This window comes from Protopterus annectens, chromosome 16.part0 (assembly GCF_019279795.1).
Source record: "Protopterus annectens isolate FY-2018-M chromosome 16.part0, PAN1.0, whole genome shotgun sequence".
NCBI classification, from domain to species: Eukaryota; Metazoa; Chordata; order Ceratodontiformes; family Protopteridae; genus Protopterus; species Protopterus annectens.
Genome location: NC_056750.1, coordinates 47,639,605 through 47,656,785, shown reverse-complemented (window position 1 = coordinate 47,656,785; position 17,181 = coordinate 47,639,605). Strand labels below are relative to the sequence as shown.

At 40.3% G+C, this 17,181-nt stretch overlaps 1 protein-coding gene across 1 annotated transcript in view; it reads left to right on the top strand.

Moving 5' to 3' along the window:
* Positions 1-17,181, top strand: part of LOC122790767 (protein mono-ADP-ribosyltransferase PARP14-like) — a 1,159,206-nt gene that overhangs the window by 1,024,773 nt on the left and 117,252 nt on the right. The window lies entirely within an intron of this gene.

Genomic DNA, 17,181 nt, shown 5'->3' with positions numbered 1-17,181 from the left:
TGCAGGGTATGCACTCAAACAACTGCTAATGATGCCCATCAGAAATGCACATCAACCACTCAAAGAACATTATAATGAGGCACATGCTCAAACAAGAATATCTCAGAGCATGTGTTTGAGCTGAAAAAGTCATGATTCCAGTGCCTAAATACATCAGGGAGAGCCCTGCAGCACAATCCCTGTATTTATGATGAAATGTTCAATATCTATGCTATTCTTCACAATATTATGCTGATAACACAGTTTAACAGGAACTGTAAGGGGAAGGGGCACACATCCCACCACCACTGGCAAGGTCACAACAACCACATTCAGGTAAGGAGTCAGAGGGGGAATCACCAGCCACTGTGGGTGTCAGTAGACATAGGAGTGCACAATATGCCCTTGACCTGGCCAAGAGGAAATGGATGCTGACAACCTAAGGGGATAAAAGTTTCATCCTATACACATACATACAGTAAAATTGATGCCAGGCAATGCTCATAGCCTTTACTTAACCATTTAATGGCCATGCACTGCTAGCATCACACAGAGTCAGCCTCAAATTAAAACACTTGTAACTGCTAGACTGTCAAGATAAGTGTTGAACCTGGAATAGGAAAATAAATGGCTAAGAACACTAATGAATGGCAGATCCTTGCATAGTGTTACTTGCTAATGTACCCAAGTAGAAGGTGTGTGAGTTTTACAGCAATGACATAATGTCACAGGACTGACTTATTTCAATATATGTGTGCTCTTTATCAACTAATAGGCATCATGCATCCAAGATACACACATTACAAAAACCTGTAAGAAAGGAGTACAATTTTCAAAAGAGCATCATAAACACATATATAATAAGCACTCATTTAGCTATGCACGCTGTGTATCAGACAAAATACTTATGTATCCCTGAATTAAAAAAAATAGATTCGAGGACATGGCATAGTTATCATCATTTGCACAGGGTGTTGTTGGGTGGGGGGAGACCAAGGCTGACACAAAAGGTAGTGAGTGCATGTGAGTAAGAAAGACAGGCAGGTAGAAATTTAGTTAAATTATTAAATGGCCAATGAGACAGAGTAAGCTGGTGTGTGTGTGTGTGTGTGTGTGTGTGTGTGTGTGTGTGTGTGTGCGCACGCGTGAGTGTGTGCATGTGTGTGTGTCTATGTAGGCACTTAAGGTGAAACGTGTGTGTGAGTGTTTGCAAGAACACAGCCAAGTTCTGTCCTAGCTCTATGTCCTGGCATGTCAGACAGGTGTGAGACATGCGTGATAGTTCATTGCTGTCGCACCTGACTGTGAGAACTGGCTCTGCCAGGAGTTGCACTGGCACATCCATGCCCATGTTCAGATGTGCTACTGCTGCCTGAACATGGCTGATATCTGCTGGATGAGTTCTCCTCATGAGTATGCCCAGGACCATGGCCTACCACATCTGGGCATGGACACCTCAATCACTGATGGTGCAGTGGAAATAGTGCCACTATGGGAGCATGATCAGGTACAGCCACACTGGGATGGACTTCATACTTCACTGATAGTTACCGCAGAACACACATAACACAAGTCTAGCCAAAAAACATAATGTATTGTGTGGTTGACCCAGAACTCAGAAATCTTTCCTGCAAGTAATACAAGTATATGCATTTCCTGTATATTGTCACATATTATTCCTGCATCCTACATGAGAATGCATAAACAGAACCTTGCCCAGCCTGCCACCCCTCCAGCAGCTACCATACCAACACCCAGCACATCTGGAACACAACTGACAGTACTGCATCTGCAGCCCCTGCACTACCTGTGCCCTCAACATCAGGTAACATTACCCCATCAGCTGGTACAGTGGTACCCTCTGGTGTATTGATGGAGGTGAGGATATCATCAGCTGCCAGGAACTGCCAGTTATGGTGCATGAGGTTGCTTAGCTGTCTGAAGAAGTTGCTTGTTGAAATACATACAGAGAAAACTCAAATGTCAAGCAATCCAACAGGAAACTGAGGAGAGAGACAGTTATGACAGCTCTGAGGGTTAGGACTAGATTCTCAGTTCCTCATGCTTGATGGGTATGTGCCTGTAATGTCCCCTCCCTATCCCCATTCATGGTGTCCCCCAACCTGTTGTGTCCTTCATCATCCCTGTCATTGTTCTGTTCATCCTGTTTGTCTGCACCTGCTTCCTCACCTGTCCTACGTACCTGACACTGGCAGATGTGCATCCCTTCCCCAACATTCATCTCTTTTTGAAATAAAATAAAAATAATTGAGCACCTGTCCCACATACAAAAAAAATTACATCCCATACATAACTCTCCACTTAGCACATGTGTCTTCTTGACACACTTGATTTGTTCCAATTGTCTGTACTACATTATTGCATTGTTGTCACCCATCTGTGTTGTGGTGACAGTCCAAGTTATTCCAATTTTCTATCCATGTTCATATTACACTGTTGAAAAAGTGGATAGCTATAGTTCTTTCCTAATTCCCTCTTATACATTCCTATATTGGTTCTTTTCCCCTGCTTGTCCCCATTTTACCACTTTCCTATCTACCCCATTTTCACACCTTTAATGTGTTAAAAATAGAATCAGACAGCACACATATTAGAAATGCCCCCTAATAAAGTTCTTCACTTTTTGTCCTCTGCGTTTGCAGAGTTTGGGATCACGCATCAATGCTGAGTGATGGTGAATGTCTCTTCCTGTCCTTTTCCGTAATGCAGTTACCTCTGTGGAATGCTGTTTAAACTCACTGCACTAAAGGAACACACAGTTACAGCAGAGTAAAAGCAGTACTATAAAACATTTACTCTAACAATTATTTAGACTGATGAATGTATAAAAATGCGAATCCTTATGAGTACTGTTAACATAAATCAATTGACTGATGTGCGTTTTTATGCAGCACTTCACTGTAGTCACTGCTACTCACATTTGCAAGATTTTTATTTTTATTTATAGGTTCATAGGTTGGTACTAGGCTATCAGCCCTAGGTCCTACACAAGCCTAGCCATAACAGTTCCCTGGCTATTTCTTCCCACACTATTTACTTCCCTGGACCCCTGTCTAGCAGGGCGACTGACATGATCCCCGGGGTGAATTTCCTTTCTTCCATCCAATCATCAAGGTTCCTTTTGAAGAGGGCCAAAGAGGCGCTCTGCTTGACATGTTTGAGCAGTCTATTCCAAAGTCTGGGGCATCTCTGGGTCAGGAACCTATCCCTTCAGCATGTTTTATTTATTTTGATGACAAGATTTAGATCCCTGGAGCGTGTGGCTCTGAGAGATTGGGATTTCTTTAAGTTCAGCATGTCCAACAGCTCTGGGTTTGACATGGCCTTGTATGTTAAGCAGAGATCGCCTCAGAGTAGTTGATATGCGACTGAGTATAGCTGGAGTTTTTTAAGGTGGTCAGCATAGGGCATCTGCTTTAGGCCTGTGATTCTTTTAGTGAGGTATTTCTGTGGCCTTTCCAGTTGTTGCAGATGTCTTGAGAGGTACATACCAAATGGGGCATTGTATTCTATAATGGGTCTAATGAGGGATGAGTACAGTGGGACAATGACCTCCTTTTTTCTGGATGAAAAGCCCTTAGTGATGAGGTGTGCCACATAGAAGGATTTCCACACTGCTGTGGCGATATGGTTATTGAAGGTGAGACCACTGCCCACCTGGGTCCCTAAGTCTCTTATCACACTTTCGGTGTTTAGTGTACTGCCACCTAAATGATAATTCATGGGTACATGTTTTTTCCCAAAGGGGATAATTATACATTTCTTGGCATTGAGCTTCAGTCCATGGCTCTGACACCAAGCATATGTTTCTGTAAGGCCCTTGTGTAGAGTATCTACATCATTTGGGGATTCAATAATGGCTCCCAGTTTGCAGTCATCTGCAAACTTTGTTAGCCAGAGTTCCTTAGTGTTGGCCTGTACTTCAAAAAAGTAGATGCCAAACAAGAGAGGTCCCAGGACTGAACCCTGAGGTACTCCACTTTTCACTTGTCTGGAGCTGGATTTGGAGCCAGCTACTTTTACAGTGTGGGTTCTGTCAGTAAGCCAGTTGGCAACCATCAAATGATGTAAGGATTAATGCCCAGCTTAGTAAGTTTATCTATGATTCCAGAGTGGGGGGTTGTGTCAAAGGCCTTGGCGAGGTCCAGATAGGCTATGTGGACTGCCTTACCTTCATCAATGGCTCTGGAGACTGATTTAAAGAAGTCAATAAGGTTCAGGAGACAAGATCGGCCCTTCACGAGCCCAAACTGGGTGGGGTCCAGTGTTTTAAGGTTGCCAATGTCTTTGTTTATAAGTTCCATGATAATACGTACCATGGCCTTGCAGATCTGGCTCATCAGACTGATGGATCTTCAAAAACGGCACAAAAAACTAGAAATAAACAAATAGACAAGCGGCTCATCTCCACACTGGATTTAATTGCACAGTACAGAATAAAATTCCAACTAAACACGAATACAAGGTAAAAACCACAAACTTTTAAGCGCTTTTCGTTTGGGACTCCAAACTTCTTCAGAAAGTAAAACAAATAAACAGACTCCCATATTTAAATACAAAAGTGCAGGAAAATAAATCAATTAGTTGAATTTTAAAGCCATAATACTTCAAACATTACAAACATTAAACTAAATTATGTTAAAGGTTATATACACTTCCTAATACATTTGTGATACTCAAATTCAACGTCGTATACGTAAAAATAACCTGAATGTAACTTACTACATGAAAATTTAAATTCTGGAAAAGTTTAAAAATTGTATGCATTTGGGCTAAAACCATTACAGCATGAAAACATACATGCATGTATATGAGATTACACCTGCTAGGTCTATCTATTCAAACTTCTAAGTTTCAACAAGCAGGAAATTGAACAAGCCTCATTAAGACCAGGGTAATTAAACGCGTTAAGCCTAATCTGCCACAATAGCTCTAACTCCTCTAGTTTGAATGAGGCAGGACCACCCCTATTATCCTGAACAAACTGGTCAATAACCAAGAATTCAAACTTATGTGTAGGGTAATACTGAATGTGCTTAGCTAAGGCATTGGTATCTTTGTTGTGTGAAATGGCATACTGATGTTCGTATACCCTTTCTTTCAAACAACGTTCAGTTTTGCCCACATAAAATGCGGGACAAAATGAACATTGGGCCAAATAAACAACAAATTTGCTGTTGCAATTATATTTACCTTTCAATTTAAAGATTTTACCACCGATAGAAAACTGATTAGTACTTTGCATATATTTGCAAAATTTACAAGCTTCACATTTAAACATACCAGTTACCCTATAAAATGGCTTCTTAGTAGTCTCAAGCAAGTTTTTAATATTTCTCCCCTTCGTAAAGACAACCTTTGGTTTTAATCCAAAAAAGGAATGTAGACTGGTGTTGCATCTAAACAAGTTCCAATTCTTATCAATAATACTAATAGTTGATTTAGTTAGTAAATTGAATGATGTAATAAAGGTGAATTGAAAATTTTCTTCTACACTCGTGCCCGACACTGCGTCCACATTAATCTCTTGTGCCTCTAAAACGTGCACATCAAGAGGGGATTTCTTGACAGCTAAAATCGGTCTAAGTCGGTCAGTACCCCGTTTAAGTTCCACTTCTTTGATCAACTCATTGATCATACCTTCAGGGTAATCACGGTGCATAAACATACCCTTCAACAAGTTGCATTCGTTGGCAAAATCTACCTGCAAAGAACATATACATGCAGCCCTCACCAACTGACCCTTAACCACCGATCTTGGAAAACTTGGAGCTAGGTTGCTTTACTTCTCAGATACATCGTAAGGCAACCTACTCCAATTCTTTTTTACATTTCTCCAGTTGCCATCCCTTCCACCAGAAAAGATCGGTGGTTAAGGGTCAGTTGGTGAGGGCTGCACGTATATGTTCTTTGCAGGTAGATTTTGCCAACGAATGCAACTTGTTGAAGGGTATGTTTATGCACCGTGATTACCCTGAAGGTATGATCGATGAGTTGATCAAAGAAGTGGAACTTAAACGGGGTACTGACCGACTTAGACCGATTTTAGCTGTCAAGAAATCCTCTTGATGTGCACGTTTAGAGGCACAAGAGATTAATGTGGACGCAGTGTCGGGCAGTGTAGAAGAAAATTTTCAATTCACCTTTATTACATCATTCAATTTACTAACTAAATCAACTATTAGTATTATTGATAAGAATTGGAACTTGTTTAGATGCAACACCAGTCTACATTCCTTTTTGGATTAAAACCAAAGGTTGTCTTTACGAAGGGGAGAAATATTAAAACTTGCTTGAGACTACTAAGCCATTTTATAGGGTAACTGGTATGTTTAAATGTGAAGCTTGTAAATTTTACAAATATATGCAAAGTACTAATCAGTTTTCTATCGGTGGTAAAATCTTTAAATTGAAAGGTAAATATAATTGCAACAGCAAATTTGTTGTTTATTTGGCCCAATGTTCACTTTGTCCGCATTTTATGTGGGCAAACTGAACGTTGTTTGAAAGAAAGGGTATCAACATCAGTATGCCATTTCACAACAAAGATACCAATGCCTTAGCTGCACATTCAGTATTACCCTACACATAAGTTTGAATTCTTGGTTATTGACCAGTTTGTTCAGGATAATAGGTGGTCCTGCCTCATTCAAACTAGAGGAGTTAGAGCTATTGTGGCAGATTAGGCTTAACGCGTTTAATTACCCTGGTCTTAATGAGGCTTGTTCAATTTCCTGCTTGTTGAAACTTAGAAGTTTGAATAGATAGACCTAGCAGGCGTAATCTCATATACATGCATGTATGTTTTCATGCTGTAATGGTTTTAGCCCAAATGCATACAATTTTTAAACTTTTCCAGAATTTAAATGTTCATGTAGTAAGTTACATTCAGGTTATTTTTACGTATACGACGTTGAATTTGAGTATCACAAATGTATTAGGAAGTGTATATAACCTTTAACATAATTTAGTTTAATGTTTGTAATGTTTGAAGTATTATGGCTTTAAAATTCAACTAATTGATTTATTTTCCCGCACTTTTGTATTTAAATATGGGAGTCTGTTTATTTGTTTTACTTTCTGAAGAAGTTTGGAGTCCCAAAGCGCTTAAAAGTTTGTGGTTTTTACCTTGTATTCGTGTTTAGTTGGAATTTTATTCTGTACTGTGCAATTAAATCCAGTGTGGAGAGGAGCCGCTTGTCTATTTGTTTATCATCAGACTGATGGGGTAGTAGTTCCCGGGATCCAAGGTGGATCCCCCTTTGTGGAATGGGATAACTGTAGTTGTGCGCTACTCAGTGGGCATGAAGCCTGAGGTGAGGGTATGATTAAACATGACACTTAGGTGAGGTGCCAGTTCGTTTTGTAGTTCATGTAGTACACAGCCCGGGATGTCATCTGGTCCCATGGATACTGTATTCTTAGCTTTGGAGAATTAGTTTTTTTACCTGTGTGGCCGAAATTACCAGAATTTGGCAATCTTCCAGTATTGAGATGGGCCATTTAGGGGGTGAAAGGGGGGTGAAGTTGGCACTGAATCAATCTGCCAGGATATTGGCAATATCCTTGGGATCAGTATATTTAATGCCATTCTGTTGTAGCTCAGAGCAGATCTGAGCATTGCCATTTATATTCTTGACATACTTATAGAATGCCTTGTAGTTGTCTTTGGAATCTTTGGCAATTTTATTTCAGTAACTAGCTTTGGAGGATTTTATGAGGAATCTCAGCTTCTTATTGAGGCTGGTAAGGGAGTTTTTGCATCCTGGGATTTTCCTCTTTTCTGCAACAGTTTTTTTCCTTTAGTTGTAAAGTTTATTTATGGCAGGGACCACCCGATTGGCTTCCTTTTTTTGGAGGAGAGCATCTTGGTTCTATTTGGGATGGTACGATTCATGCATGAGTAGATGTGCTCGTACAGTGCCTTAGTGTAGGATTCAACAGTTGAACTTGCAGTTCCCATCTACATGGGTGTCATGAAGTTTGTAACTTCTGACTTGAGTAGCATGAAGTTGGCCTTGGAAAAGTTTTTTATGGAGGTTTCCTTACTGGGGGGTGAGTGTGGGATGTGGATGTTAAGGGTGATTAGCATATCGTTTGACCTGACCAATGAGGGGGTGATGATAGGTGTTGAGCATCGATTTCCCATGTTGGTAATGACCAGATCTAGGATATTTGAGCCCCTGGTGGGACTATGGTTTAGTTGATCCAGGGCATTGGAACTGATAAATTCCAAGAACCATTGGGCAAAGGTGTTGGTGCATGAGTAGTTTTCCCAGTTAATGGCAGGGTAGTTTAAATCACCTAGTATTAGGGTGTTTGGTTGTATGTTAACATTTTCCAGTATGTTTAGAAAGGTGTAGTGAGAATCATGGGGCATGGTGGGGGATCTGTAGCAAGCTGCAATTTGGATTGCAGTCTTACCTAGTGTTAGTTGCACCTGGAGAATTTCAGATGTATTGTGTTGGGCAACTAACCTGGTGGCATAAATATCCTTGGTGAATATGGACACTCCTCCCCCTTTAGTGTTTCGATCGTGGTTTGGTAGCCGAAAAGTGTGGTAAGAGTTGTTGCCTGGTACTGCAGGGGTGCTCTCTGGAGCCTTGAACCAGGTCTCAGTTATTGCACAGATATCGATGTTCTCCATTTTTAGGAGTGCCTCAAGAGAGTGCATTTTGAGGTTTAGACTTCTAGCATTGAGTAGCATTATCTTCCGATTTTGCATGCTTGTACCTGTTACGGTGGTGGTTTTGTCCTTTGAACTTTGCCTAAAAAAGGCACTATAGGGGTGTCAAGAGCCTTAGCCAGTAACCTGAATCCCTGGGGCGACAAGTGCAGACCATCTCTGGCAAAGCATCGTGGTCTGTTGATCATGTCATCCCAGGCAGACAGATATTGGATCCCCTTTGAATGACACCAGAAGCTTAGCCAATTGTTGAAGTCAATCATTTTGTCTTGATATTGTGGTATCATTCTGGGCAAAGGCAGGATGCTACTCAGGGCTAGGGTCATACCTGCCTGGGCCACATGATCTGAGAGCTCTTCCATGTCTCTTTTTATGTAGTCCAGGGAGATACGTCTCAAGTCATTCACTCCAACATGGATAATGACAGAGTCATATTTGTACTTGTTGTGGAGTGACTTGAGTGCATGAGTTATGTGGCGGATCCTGGCACCCAACAGTCAGCTCACTGTAATTTTCTCCTTGTTCAGCCTGGTGAGTGGGACATCAGTGTGCCTGACTATAGAGTCACCTATGACTAAAGTGTTAGGTACGTTGTCTTGCCTTAGGGGCTGTTGCTGGGTGGCACACTGGTGTTGTGAGCTATGTGACACTTTGGCTGTAACTGGTGTTTGTTTGTGTTTCAGCTTCAGAGGTCCTTGTTGCTTGGGCAAGTTACAGTTAAGGGCCTCCGCACATGTGGATTTAGTGTTGCTATGTGTGGGTGTTGGTGGTGTGAGTTTAGAAGGGCTGTGTGTTGCTTGAGGTGTAGTGTGGGTGTTAACCTTCTCCTCTTGACTATCTAGCACAATTTTGGGTGGAGAGAGCGTTGCTTCCAGTTTGGCTACATAAGTGCATCTCTCACAGGTTGTAGTGTTGGGTGGTAGGAGGAGAGGGTTGTTTGTATACATGAGGCAATTGCTGCATTGCCCAGTATGCCCAGATTCACCAGGTGGACAGGAGAAATCAACGGAAGCTGACCCTTGGACATGCCTGGTTTGGTGCTTTTTTTTTTTTAAGTACAGGAGCTGTTTTCCCCGTACCTTAGCAAGGTACTTTGCAATTATAGGCTGTTTAGTGCCTATGATTAATTTCTCCTTATTAATAAGGAGGGTTGAGTGCTTGTATCAGTTTAAGGCTTACTAGTGCTTTCCAGCAGGTATTAAAGCAAGTGCTAGTCATAGGGATGCTCACAGGTAAGATGAAAAAAATGGTTTATCGTAAACACTGCAGTGTGCACTAGAGAAGTTAGATGTGAAAGTAGGTAACTTAAGTTTTACCTGTCTAAATGTATTTATTTATTTATTGCATTTGTTTATCAGGAAAGTCCACTGGGCCTAAAAGAGCCCATTTTCAGTGGAGGCCTGGGGAAAAAGCTCCAACAAGACCATAGATACAGAAAATATTAACAATTAATTGGTACAAAAGTAGATGCAGTGTTGCACAAAGTGATTACAGTAATATATACGGAATATATACATAAAAGCAAGAATTTTGTTGGTTGCAAGATGAATTAAAGCAGAGAGGTATAAACAGAGATATATTAAACAGCATTATTGTATCATTGTAAGCAAGTAATAAAAAATAATAATTATGGAGAAAATATCATCAGTCAGCAGTAGCAAACAGCATAGGAGTTTAGTTATCATATAAGGAGAAGGAGGAGGTTAGGTTATAGAGCAGGTACAAAGCCAGGAAGAGTTGAGATGATTATTTCGTATTTGTTTGAATGTGGTGGTGCTGCCTGGGTTTCCTATAGAAGGTGGAAGTGAGTTCTATAGTCTGGCGATGGTGAAAGAATAGAGGAGTTGACCAGTAGGTAAGGTGGGTTTTTCTACTTTTAGAAGTAGATGATTTTCAGATATTAGTTGCCTGCTGGGTTGGTATTGGGCAAGTAGAGTCAAGAGAGTAGGCCAGTCTGTGGGTCTGCAGATTATTTTGTGTGCTGTAGTTAGTTGGGCGAATAAGATATGGTGGTGGAGTTCCAGACAGCCTAATTGTTTCAGTGAGTTACAGTGGTGGGACGAGAATTTGACCTTGGTGTCAAATTTGTCTATTCTGTTGTAACACATTTCAAAGTTTGGATTTTGCAGAATTTTGGATATTAGTAAGGAGAGGGGTGCCATAAAGAAGTGAGGGTAATAAAACTGTGGTTGCAAGGATTTGTCTTGTAGAGAGCCTAAGAAAATGGTGGTGCCTGTAGAGCCTACCAAGCTTTGGAGTGTTTTTTTGATGTTATTGTTTATGTATAGGTCAAAGTTAAAGTTTTCATCTCTAATAATGCCTAGTAGTTTAGTGTGTGGGACAGCTTCTATAGTGATATTATCTTGGGCTTGTATAGTGAGAAGTTTTTATCTAGGGGAGTGGTTTTCTTAGGGGTAAAAAGTACTAGTTTAGTTTTTTCAGATTTAGGATAAGATTATTGTTAATTATCCAAGATTCAGTAGAGGTAACGACATTCTGGGTGATTTGCTGGAGTTCAGAGCTGGAATTTGCAGTGCATATTATTGTAGAGTCATCAGCATACTGGATTTCTGAGCATTGTGGGAAAATGGAGTAAAAGTTGTTCCAAAGTATTATATTTTAAAATAGAGTTTCTTTTTTCAACAACTTCTCTTTTTTCTATAAAAAATATTTTTTTCTGTTTAATAATGAAATCTACCATCAGCTGCAGGGTACTGCAATGGGGGCAGCTTTTGCCCCCATGTATGATAATATTGTGATGGCAAAGTTTGAAATAGAATGTGTGTGTTTGTGTTCAGTTAGGTCATATTCTGGAGACCATTTTAGAAGAGTATGTGAGACACTCCTACTGTTATTTTCTTCTTACCAGGCACTGATGATGTCATCAGCTATAAAATTTTGTCTGGCACTATGAAAGCCACTCTTGTTGTGCTAATGTTAAGCACTGTGTTTTCCAGCTTCTGCACCAAGATATCTAGTGGTTCTAATCTCCCAGCAGTCAACTTTAGTGTGTCTTCATTAAAGTAACATTTGTGAGACAATTTCACACTAAGATATGACTTCAACATAAAGTCATATCTTAGTGTAAAATTGTTTCACAAATGTTACTTTAATGAAGATATGACTTCAACATAAAATGGGAAGCCGCGGTGGTGCAGCGGTAGCGTTGTTGCCTCACAGCAAGAGGTTCTCCCATTCGATTCTCGGCTGGAGTGCCTTCTGTGTGGAGTCTGCATGTCCCCGTGGTCGAGTAGCATTCAAAAGACATGCGTAGAATAGGCGTACCTTTGTTGAAGGTTGGGTGTCGAGCTGGCACCTCGGCACCCATAAAAACATCTACTGCCAATCATTAGTGGACCGGAGTTCTGCTATGGTGATCCCTAACCGTGAAAAGCCGAAAGAAGAAGAACAACATATGACATCAACATAAAATGATGGTATCATCCTCTATAAAGTTACCATGACACTGTTAATGTCAGACATGTGATGGTGCTACTCTTATATTGTGTGGAATCCAGCTTATATAGCTACACAAATTTAATGTTCATATGTGACCTTATTCAACTGCTGTGTGTGTGTGTGTGTGTGTGTGTGTGTGTGTGTGTGTGTGTGTGTGTGTGTGTGTGTGTGTGTGTGTGTGTGTGTGTGTATGTGTGCGTGTGTGTGGGTGGCGGTACATTATGGTCATTGTATGATCTTTTGAATCTCTTTTCATTTAACTGCCACTCAGGAGAGCCTTTAACATAGCCCCGTGAATCCAACATCCCATTTTTTCCCTCTGTCCCCATAACCTTCTTCCTGCAGAGGAATGGAGGATGACATCATCTCAAAGGTGCATAAAGACATCATGAAGCAGAGTCCTTTCATGAGCCTTTGCAAGCCATCTGCAGGCCACTGGATGTGTGATGGGGTTGTGCATGTCTCACATATGGACAGAGGCAATATGTAACACAAACATATTCACACACTGCAGTTTTGGTTTCCATGGTATAATGGCTAGGATTTTATGTAATGTTAGCCATTAGCCTAATAATAGCCAATATGACCTTTGCACATGTCAATGTTGCTGACATCCACATGTGCTATGTTAAGGACTGGATGTACGGTAGGCCTGCAAGAGAGTATCACAATCTGTCATGTGATGTAATGTATTGATGGCCACTGCTGCCATGTGATATGTTCCTTACATAACAGCAATAGCAATACACCTCCTAAGAACTGTTGACATAGGATGATTCTATGTATATTGTTGGCTTAGTAATGCATGAGTCTTTATAGTGGAGTACATTAACATTCTACGCAATTCCTATTCAGCCACCACAGTGACACTTGCAGTATGGCACAGGTGTGCATGTGTATACTTACCATCATTAAATGATCTGTGACATACATCAATATAAAGTCATACTGATTACATGGGCACATAAGTCTTGTTTCATCCATATATTGTAATGCTGTGATATACACACAAACATAGCACAAGTTGTGATTCACTTGCAATCTTAGTGAATTCAAGAAGTGGAACTACACTTGCCACTAAGTATCTCCTCCCCAACTTCTTCATGGTGCTCCCATCCTTACTAACCTCCAGGCTTCACAGAAATTAAAACTTGAACAACGATACGACAAAGCTGCTTCACTTTTAGCTCATTCCCCTTTCAGAACCCACCACTGTATAACACTAAAAAGCCCAGATTGGTTAAAACTACCACATCAACTAACATGTACACAATTTTGTACCACCTATAAAATTATCCAGCATCCATCTGCCTGCCCAGCACTAAAAAACATTCTACATAACTATGTTACCAGTTGGCCATAGCAATCCAGTGACCAAAAACTCCTGTCTGTCTACAAACCTAACAAATCTGTTGGGCATTATCTGTAATTGTACAAGGTTGTTAAGGCCTGGAACTCCTTACCTGTATCCATCAGGTCTATACCCTCCCTCCTATCTTTCAAAACCACTCTGAAATATTTCCTAGCTAATTTCTGGCTCTGTTCTTACTCAAATCCAGGATAAACTATATTCCTAAATGTGAACAAGTAGCTTTTCATTCATTATATTTAATTAGTCTCCCTTGTTCACTTACATCCTTACTGCTATCTAACTCTCTTCCCTGACTTTCCCTCTAAATTTACCATAAGCCTGTTTTTCCTCACTTCCTATTGCAATTCCTATTTGTATTAGATTAACTCATCATTAATTTTTCTGCAAACTGTCTAAAATTTATCTGAATATTAAATGATTGTCATACACCTTGTATTGATTTTTAACCAATGTTTTTATATTATGTCTAATTTATTATAATTATTTAAACTTAAACTGCAAATGTTTTTGTTTTATTTTTGAAGATTGTAGAATTATTGTTCTTAAAATGTTTTAGAATAATTTTGAGCTTTTCTCTCTGGGTCTCTGCTAAAAATGGGCTTCTACCCAGTCAGACTTTCCCAGTAATAAAATCTCAATAAATAAATTGTATGTACAACTGTATTGCTGTTTCCAAGGATTATTGAGGTGGTCACCAGCACCACTGTGGCTATGAGCATTTGTATCAGTAACTGTTCTGCATGAGACGCTTCCATCTCCTTTGTAATGTGTCCATATATGGTATCAGGGCACTCACACACAGCTTTACAATGAAAAACACATAGGCATATGATGTGCAAGTGAGGTAATTATGTGGCAAAGGTAGAGATGTACGACTGTATGAACAGTACCACTGTGTAGCATGTGATTCATGACCAAGGCGGTATTTGGAGGTGCTGTCACAAATCATTTTTTAAGTAAGTGTGAAATGTTAAGGGGAATACACAACTAAGTGCAGAGCTGTTTGTGGAGGATGCCACCAGCCATACTCAACTGTAGAAAATGGACAATCTGCTAGCTGAGAGTTTGGATCAAACTTCACCCTCGTCCCCAATGCCCATCAACCAAAATATACACGCAAACATTACTCGTTTTATTTTGTAGGAAAGCAGTTCATCTGTGCACTCTCTAAGGCTAATACTAAGTCATCAATGGGTCCTGAAAAATCCCAGGTTGCCTTTCCAAGAACTTAAACTCTGACGTAGCAGGCACAGTTGGATTCCTACTTAAACACAGCCTCCAGGCATCCTATAATTTGGCAGAAGGGTGTACTGCAGCAGTCATCTATCTGGACAAGGGAGGAAACATCACCTGATCCTGGAAATTATAGACCCATAAGCCTGACTCATCTCATCTGTGAAGCAGACCAAATAATCATCATGGACCTCATCAAAAAGGACACATATAGTCTCACAAATGTGTAGACAACACATTTTAATTCATTAAGGCTACATCCTATCTGTTACATCTGGTCAACTTCTTCAAGAACGTCACCAAGGGCATGGATGAGGCAAAGACTGTGAATCCTGCCTGCCTTTACCTGGCCAATCCATTTGACACAAATCCACACTCGGGTATTATGGAGAAACTGTCTCTAGTGGGCATAAACACCTATGTCACCAAGAGGGGAGAAAAATGGATCACAGACAGGCCACATACTGTTGAAGTGTGTGAATTCCCCTCTACCAAGGGGCCAGTGAACTCGGTCATACTTCAAGGTTCTATACTAGGCTCTTTTCTGTTCAGTATTTAATTCTGAAAAGTCAAGACAAATAAAGACAACCTTTGTCTGACCACGTTTGTGGAACATTGCAAATTGTGGACAATCACTGAATCCAAGAATGCTATTGATGTACTACATAAAGTATTAGAGCACAAAAATGATTGTTACAAGAGCCATAGGGACACACTAAAATGAAAAAAAAAAAGCATAATTATTCCCTTTCTGAAAGCAAATACCCAACAGCACACCCCTATGAGTAGACCCCGTGGTATATGGTCTGGGTACTCAGGTAGATAATAATCAGTACTTCCACCAGTGTGTGACCAGAGTGGTAATAAATTCATTGTATGTAGCACAACTCCTAAGTATGGGCAGACCATTCACATCAAAGGACATTATGATTCCACTTTTCACAGCCCTCATTACACTAGTAATTGAGTACAATGCACCATTTGGCATGTACCTCACCACACATCTGTCACAGCTAGGTCACCCCAGATTATCGCACAAAGAAGATACATGGTATAAACAACAAGTACTATGCATCCCTACCACTGTATTACATCTTCTACAGACTACTAAGGGTCAGTCTGTGTCTAGTGTAAAGAGCAGTCTCAAATCTGGCAATGATGGAAATGCTGCACATTGTTAATGCAAACTACATGAGTGTCAATCGTTCCAAGGATGTTAACTGAGCCTTTGACATAATAAATCATGTCGTAGAGACAGATACATCTCTCAAGCTCCACCCCCTCTCTGGAACAAGCTTCCCAGTCACATAAAGCAAAGGCCTTGCCTGACCCTATTCAAGGGCAGTCTAGACCAATGAATGTCAAATCATAATTGTACTCCTGTTGTTGCAGCCATGTCACTCATGGATGAGGCAGTTGGTATTGGATAACATAGCATAGACTCATACTGTGTGAACATTGCTCAACATAGCTATTTAACTAATTCCCTTCTGTGCAGCTCTTTTAAGTGTGTACCTTTAACTCCCAGTGAGTGTGGCTTGACCCTTTAAAAATGAAGTTATCACCTAACAAATACTCATTGGTAGAAGTAAATTATCAATACAATTGTGTTTGCCATCATGTATGCTTCAAGATAAAATATTCTGATACTTTGTATGTAGCATGGTTTTGGAATTATTAATGCAAATATGAACAAGCAATATTTGATGCCTAGAGGTGCAGTAAGAGGTAACTGCAGAAACGCCTAGACATGCACTCAGCTGCAATGACTTGTGAAACACATTACACATGGCTAGGTTTTCATAGGATCTTATGACTTTAGCCTAGTTCTCTCCTATGCACCTATAAACCTATGATGTACAACTGTAGCATAGGTACAGTGATAGTGTCACTGTACAGCATCATGGATGTACCAGTACATCATACCAGTATTACCACCTGATAGTTTGCATGAGCATTTATTCATGCATGCCAGGATTTTATAGTAGTATAAAAGTCTCCATGGCAATCTCAGGGTGGCAGTAATTGTGTGGCACATGTCTTGCGTTTGATGTGGTGATATAAATTGTGCCCCATGTGTCATTTGGTATGTGAGCAGTATCACAGTGACAAGTGACCTCAGCCATTGATGCTGCAATTTGCAGTGCTGTAGTTTCTGAGTATATGGGCATAGTTGATGCATTGTCATCAGTCTCAAATACTGCTGTAACATACATTATAACAGTTCCTTGAGCAATGACACTAGATTTGGCACTTCTGTAGTGTCTGTGCACAAGGACATAGTTGATGCATTGTCATCAGTCTCACATACTGGGGTCTATATTATGCCATCAAAAACCCTTAACATTGAATACCACTCCATCGACACGTATTTAACAAAATTCGCTTCCCTATATATTCACTGAATACTTACAGGGCAAAGACGTAGTTG